General features: G+C 36.7%; 1 non-coding gene across 1 annotated transcript; it reads left to right on the top strand.

Annotated features, from left to right (window-relative positions):
- The first annotated feature begins 7,478 nt into the window (after positions 1–7,478).
- On the top strand, positions 7,479–7,580 carry LOC138835482 (small nucleolar RNA U13). The gene has a single exon (XR_011374641.1). It is a non-coding gene; the product is annotated as a small nucleolar RNA U13 (small nucleolar RNA).
- The last annotated feature ends 260 nt before the right edge of the window (positions 7,581–7,840 follow it).

A 7,840-nucleotide genomic window follows, 5' to 3' on the forward strand; every position in this document is an offset into this window, starting at 1 on the left:
TATATATATATATATATATATATATATATATTTGTTAGTCGTGGGGCTTGAACTCTGAGCCTGAGCACTGTCCCTCAGCTCTTCAGCTCAAGGCAAGTGCTCTACTACTTCAGCTACAGCGCCATTTCCGGTTTTCTGGTGTTTTATTGGAGATAAGAGTTTCACGGACTTTCCTGCCCGGTCTGGCTTTGAACTGCGATCCTCAGATCTCAGCCTCTTGAGTAGCTAGGATTACAGGTGTGAAGTTTTCTTCACACATCATGTTCAGAACATGATGTGTGAAGAAAACTTAGCTTTTCCATACTTCTTAAATTCCATAGAAAAACAATAGTGAGGATTATTATGGTAACTCTCATCAATAAAGACTTAACAGGGAGAAATTAGTCAAGAATCCAATGTATAGCCTAGAAAATTAAGGAGAATGAGGAAAGGTGTGGGTAGGGGGGAATGGGTGAAAATGATGAAAAAGGTGACATTGGTCAAGATATATTGTACTTATAACCTGCTTTGTTAAATGGCAACTGCTTTGTATAGCTATTTAAAGATAATAAAAGGGAAAAAAAGACTAATGAAGTTTAGCAGGTTAGTGGAAACAAGTTAACATGGCAAATAAGACTTTTGGGTCATAATTGGAACTATTTGGAATTTTATAAAAAGTATACATAACCGGGCACTGGTGGCTCACGCCTGTAATCCTAGCTACTCAAGAGGCTGAGATCTGAGGATCGCGGTTCAAAGCCAGACCGGGCAGGAAAGTCCGTGAAACTCTTATCTCCAATAAAACACCAGAAAACCGGAAATGGCGCTGTAGCTGAAGTAGTAGAGCACTTGCCTTGAGCTGAAGAGCTGAGGGACAGTGCTCAGGCCCAGAGTTCAAGGCCCACGACTGACAAAAAAAAAAAAAATATATATATATATATATAAAAATATATATATGTATATATACATATTCTATGTATACACTTATGTGTACATTCATGCTATGGATCTATAATGGCTCTTTAAAAAAATCCTAATATAGGAATTATATGTGTGCCCATTAAGTGATTTTGAGTTACAATTGATTTCTTGGTGGGTAGCATCTCCCAATTATATATACAATAGTTCAGCTAATGTTAGTCTAGAGCTTTCATAAGCCCTAGGAGGGATGACCCAGAGCCATTTATTATTGGTACTTTCCTTTAAATTCCACTGCTGCCCTTGATTCAAACCTGCAAGCAGTTTGGATACTATTTTTACCAATAGTGGCAAATGGCACCAATTCCTGGTAAGTGATTCTCTGTTCTGATCCAATCAGTCTGAGGAGAGTCAATTTAGCTGGGTTTATGGGATTTGGTCTCTCAGGATAAGTAGCTATTTCTGTGCCTATACACACTTATCTCCTTCACAGTGCTTAACAAGCAACTATTAGAATGAGAGATTTCCAGGGGCCATTCTATAAAAACATTGGTTGCATTTCCTAACAAAAAGTCTTTGGGATTTGGAGTTTTTGTTATGTATGCAATTTTTACAGTACTGAACTATTACAGCATACTCAGTACATCAAAAGTATATAAAATTCTTATGAAGAACCTTCTTAAATGATTTGTTTTAAAAATAAATGGATGTGAATATTAGTATTAGAAATGCTAATCATTATGCAAAGAAATTGTACCCCACGAACCTCTACATGAAATAAAATCTTAATTTGGCTAGGAAAATAAAATATTTGAAATCAGGTTTGGAATATATTTTCAGACTGTGGTATGTCTTTCCTTGAAAGAAAGGAAAATGAAGACTTGTGAGCAGAGATATGGTAAGTAAATGCCCAATGCAAGACTCTTAGTGATTAACAATCATGTTATAAATTGAATAAATCCATACTGATCAATCATTCTGAATCTTTGTGTTTTTCTACAGCTCTTTTCTCATCAATTATTTTATTCATTCATTTCCCATTTATTAGCTTCTGGCCATCTGTGCACTAGGACTGCCGAGACAGAAGGAAGTCACAGGCTTCATGGAGTTCCTCAGGGCCTCCTTTCAGAGTACTATAATATAGAATCCCAATCAATTGAGTAAACACTTAGCAGCATTTTTTATGTTCAAATTACAGCCTTTAGGGAAACAAAGATAAAGTATGGCCTCTGACCTCAAGAAACTCATATAACCTACTTAGATCCACATCTACAAATATAGAACACAAGATAGATTTATTGCTGAGATAGGTTTTTATTTAACTTGTTATGGGAGTTGTGAGACAGGATTGGACTTTATACTTTTCAAAGCAAGGCAGAGAGGGAGGAAGACTTATTACTACCTTTGAAGTCTATGGCTCATAGTCTGTGATGTGTGCCCATACAACAAAGACCCACTGACTTTTTTTATATTGATATACATCTGCCATAGTAAACAAAAGGTCACAACTTTTCATTTCCTAACCTTCTTTATAACCAGGAGGCTTAATAGTACAGTATAAGAGGTAACAGTGATATATGTTGAGCAGTGAAGTAAGTTGAAGTATTGTGTACCTGGAGGAGAAACATAAACTATGTTGATCAATTCTCTTATAAATATTTATTGAACATATGCTATATGGCAAGCATTGCTTTAGGTTCTGAGCATATGCCAACACACACAACAAAATATATCCTTTCATAAATTATATTTCTAGTGAGCAGCATAATTAACAAATAAATGTGAAAATAGCATGTCACACGCTTAATGTTGAGTACTCTGGAGAAAAAAATAGAACAGTGAAAGGAGATAAGGTTAGTGAACTTTAAGGCAAGTTATAGAAAACAATTTTTAAAAGTTCTGATGGATTAGGAGACATTATTAAGAGATTTCACAGCAATAAGGGAATGACCAGTGAGGTATGTGGAGGAAGGACAGTGCACACTGGGATGAGAGTACATGCAATATCCCCAAGGTTTTAGGGACAACAGGTGTTACAAGGGGCAGGCTGATCAAAGAAAAGATCATTTTAAAAGCCAGCTATAAAGATAGCAATAGTTTAAATTATGTTTTGATGTAATTGATAATAAACTATTCAAAAAGGAGATAGAGCTGAGAATGATTGTACATGCTGTAATTCCAGCACTCATGAGATTGAGTTTGAGGGCAGCCTGGTTACATAGAGAGACTGGGTCTCGAACAAATAATAACCCTCAAGTACATACAAAAGAAAGGGAAGAAAGAAAGAAAGAAGAAAGAAAGAAAGAAAGAAAGAAAGAAAGAAAGAAAGAAAGAAAGAAAGAAAGAAAGAAAGAAAGAAAAGTAAGAAAGAAAGAAAGAAAGAAAGAAAGAAAAGTAAGAAAGAAAGGAAAGAAAGGAAGAAAGAAAGAAGTAAAAACGGAAGGAAGGAAGGAAAGAAGGAAGGAAGGAAGAAAGGAAGGCAGGCAGGCAGAGAGAAAAAGAAGAAATAAAATAGAGGAGAGAGATTAGCCATAGTCAATCTCTTGGTCAGCATACTGATGATTGTATTAGAGTTCACCTAATAGGCCTGAAATTTGTCCTTCCCAAGGACAAGAATTCAGACTAGAAAAAAATTAACTCATTTTTCCTGCTTTTAAAAAGCGAATTAGGTGGAATATAAAAAAAAAGAAGATTTGGAGTGAGGCCTTATGATTCTACCCTATCCCTAATGAGAGTAAACTAGGGTTAAAAAAATCTGATTTTTTTCTTTTTTGTTTCTTTGTTTGCAGGAAAGGTTGTTTTCTAGATGCTATCTAGCCTGTAACCATCCAATTCAAGGCTAAATAGCAAGTGACTCCAGTTTGGTGTTACAAACAGAGATTTGTTATTTTCAGAGTGTTCAGGATGCTGTTTCTGCCTGTATTTGTTATTTTCTTTTAAATTTATGGCTTTTTCATGGAGTAATAACTCTTTTCATTATTTTTTAAGTCCTTGTGAGAAGGTCCAGTCCTCTGCTTGGTCTAATAGCAACCAGGATTTCCTCAGGTTCTGAAAGCAGATCATGACATGAATGGAGACATTCTCCAGAAGATCACAAATGCCTGTCTTATTCACATCCTAGCATCAGTATGATTTTTTTCCCATTAAAATATGCAGACAGGAGTTTGCTATGGAGCAATCGTGTAGACTGCCTCATCGGAGCTATAACAAGTTCCAAGGGAAGCTGCTGCTAATTCTGCTATGTCAAAGGCTTCCATGGTTAGTCCATAATTTGGAAGTACATTGTGTTTTCTTCAGATCTGTGCTTTTGCTGAATGACATTGTCAGTCACATGCTGCATTTCAGCCCAGAAATGGAAGTCTCATGCTCAGTTCCTAGCAAAGTAAAATTTCTTCATTGGTTCTTTTTCAGTTTTTACAGAAAGAGATGATCAGCTTTCACTGTGATATTTCCAAGCAGATTTTCAAAGAACAAAGCAACAGATTGTGGGATTTATGGAAAAATTAACTTTTATGAGAGAGCATAGTGGGGGACTTTATGAACAGAAAATTAATTGTGCTAGAAACGGAAAGAACACCAGATAAAAGTATAAGAAAAGACAATGTCCAGGTGTCAATGGCTTATGCCTATAATCCAAGCTGTTTAGGAGTATGAGATCTGAGAAGCCAGCATGGCCAGGAAAATCTAGAAAAGCCTTACCTCCAATTGATCAGCTAAAAGCTAGAGGTAGAGCTGTGGCTCAAATGGTAGAGCCTTAGCCATGAGTAAAACTATCTCATGGATTCACACAGACACACACACACACACACACACACACACACACACACACACACACACACACACACACACACACACACACAGAGGCAATGTATTAACATGTATAAAAATACCAGATAGTGCTGGGGAGATGGCTCTGGTTGAGTGCTTGTCTTACATGCTTGAGGCCCTGGGTTTGATTCCTCAACACACCACATAGCAGAAAAAAAAAAAAAAAGCCTGAAGTGGTGCTGTGGCTCAAGTGGTAGAGTGCTAGCCTGGAGCTGAAGAGCTGAGGGACAGTGCCCAGGCCCAGAGTTCAGGCCCCACGACCAGAACCACCCCCCCCAAAATACCAGAGAAATGATTGAGACAAATTAAATTGTATTTCTATAGTTGAATAGACATCAACTGAATATGTTAATTTATACTTAACATTATATATGTATATACATATATGTATATACTTATATAATGTTAAGTATAAATTATATATATATATATATAGAGAGAGAGAGAGAGAGAGAGAGAGAGAGAGGGAGGGAGAGAAAGAGTGAGCATGTGCTGGTACTTTGGCTTGAACTCAATGGTCTAGGTACTGTTGCTTAACTTTTTTTGCCTAAGGCTTGTACCAATTGAGGTTTGCTCCATTTCCAGCTATATGATGGTTAACTAGAGGTAAGAAACTCATGGACTTCCCTACTTGGGCTGGCATTAAACTGTGCTCCTCAGCTCAGCTTCCTGAGTAGCTAGGATTACAGGTGTGTACCACTGGCAAATTTATGCAATCAATCACTGGAGGGCTCACTGAAGAGTTATAGGCATATGCACATAACTTCTGGGGCAAAACCTGACTCACAAATATTATTTAATTTCTATCATCTCATATTATTTTTTATTGAGACTAAGCATATTAAAATAATTTATGCTCTTGGAGCAGTTTAAAAAATCATGTCTACCTATAAGTTAATGTATAACTTGGCACTGAATTTTCAGTGCTAAATTCCAGGAGAACCTTTTCTTTCTGTTATTTTCAACTATTAGTTTACATGGAATTTACTTTAGGATCATCTCAGCTCTGAGATAAAAATGTTTCAGTGTGCAGTTTTCACCAATTATCTTTCTTAATCCAGGAAGATTGCACTATTCTTAAGACTTTTTTTGCACTATTGTGGTCAGGGGTTTTGGTGTGTAGGCCTTCGGAGCAAGTGGGACTCCTTAGCTGCAGAAGCATCCTTTGAAAAGGGTTACAAAGAAGGCAGGAAACACAGTATTAGTCTTTTCATTACAATTCACCATCTTGATAACAAAAGAATCCCAGAATGCACACATCTTGCTGACCCACAGGGGAAAGCCCAGCAGGGAGCAAGCATTTACTGGCAGAACTTCAGTATATCACCCCAAAGGGTCAATGTTGCGTATTCTGTTTTTTCTATGGGTTGGAACTGGAATGATTTCTCCCTTTAAAAATTCCCACACTACTTCCCAAAAGTTTTTCTTTATGTCACATAAATTTTCAGAACTAAAAAAATTAATATGTACATTAACCTTTGTTCATGAGAAAACAAAGAAAAGATGATGTATTAAAGGCAAAATTTGCTGACTCATTTAAAGCGGATGATGGAGGAAAGATTGAGAGAAAAAGAAAACCAGTCGAGGTGAAATAGGTGTAGGTGACAATAAAGTGGGAATTGAAGAGAAGGCTAGCAGTAGGGAATATGAAAGTACACAGCAGTGAATTCACCAATTCACCAGGTAATGCTGAGTTAAACTGTCAAATCACTCTTTGTAGAATAATGAGTCATTCGAACAAATTTTCAATGGATGGTTTCTCTTATGATTTTTTTTGCGAATTATTAGATTGTTTTATGTAGTGAGACTTAATTGCATCAGCTTCCTAGGCAACATTAACGTGATTGCTGCTCGACTGGCTACAGCATGCTTAACTGTCTTGGTAGGATTTGGTTAAATATGACCTAAAAAATGAAAGGTGACAGCTTCCTAAAGAAGAAGGTTATAAGATAAAATGTAGAAAAGAGGGAATTAAAAATACAGTCCTAAGACGGTATGCAACATTTGCTGTCTATTTTATACTTTGTCTTCCCTGTTGAAAGGCTACTAAATCTAATTTTTATCTTTGTTCTCTTGATAATTTGTTAAGAGCTTATGTCATTTGACATTACTCCAAATACGATGTCCAGTGAAAATCTAATCCTCCATAAAAGGAATGAAAACACTGGCAAAAATGCTCAAAGTAACTTTGTCAGGTCGTTAGAGAGCAATAAAAGGCTTATAAGAAGAGAAGGCAAAATACTAAGAAAAGCAGAGTTTATCTCCTTTATATTTCCCTCTTCTCATTCCCATTTTCACATATATCTGCAGCTGAGGAAAAACCTGCAGGCTTTCAGTGACAGGAGGAGCTAAATTGGATTTAGAACTCCTTGAAGTCCTTATCTTCACAATGTTATCAGACAGACAAAGAAAATGTAATGACAGAAGTGTCAGTATAGGCTGGGGATGTAGTTCAAGCTCAAGTGCTTGCCTATCATATGCAAAATCCTGAATTCAACCCCCAGTAACCCCCCCCCCCCCCCCACACACACACACAAGTCAGTGTAGGACAGGGTTTATAGCTCTGGGACACAATACTTGCCTAGCAAGCAAATAAGCTTTGGGATCATTCTTTAGCACAACAAAGATGGGGGAAGTCAGTATAACAGAAAGATATAACAAAATAATCACAAACATATATGTATTTAAATATAAGACACAAATTGGAAGAATTGAAGACAGGAAAAAAGCTATTTTTAAAAGTGATATAGTAGATCCTTTTCTGATTCATAAACATGATGATTGGGTCCTCACATATTTGTATGATATATACCTCCCTCAAACCTTGTATACCTGGGTATATTACCCATCTGACATGAAAAAAAAAGATAAAAAAGTGATATAGTAGACAACTGAACAGCGAGAAAGTAGATATGAATTGCAATAGAAATCAACTAGACATGACAAATGTCCATAGACAGTCCGTACATGAGTAACAGAATACAGTCCTCCTCAAAAACTGTAGAACTTGGGGCTGGGAAGGTGGCTCAGTGGTAGAGCGCTTGCCTTGCATACATGAGTCCCTGGTTCGATTCCTCAGCTCCACATGAGCAAAAAGAAAAAAAGCCGGAAGTGG

Source organism: Dipodomys merriami, unplaced genomic scaffold (assembly GCF_024711535.1).
Source record: "Dipodomys merriami isolate MVZ:Mamm:240054 unplaced genomic scaffold, mDipMer1.0.p SCAF_1, whole genome shotgun sequence".
NCBI classification, from domain to species: domain Eukaryota; kingdom Metazoa; phylum Chordata; class Mammalia; order Rodentia; family Heteromyidae; genus Dipodomys; species Dipodomys merriami.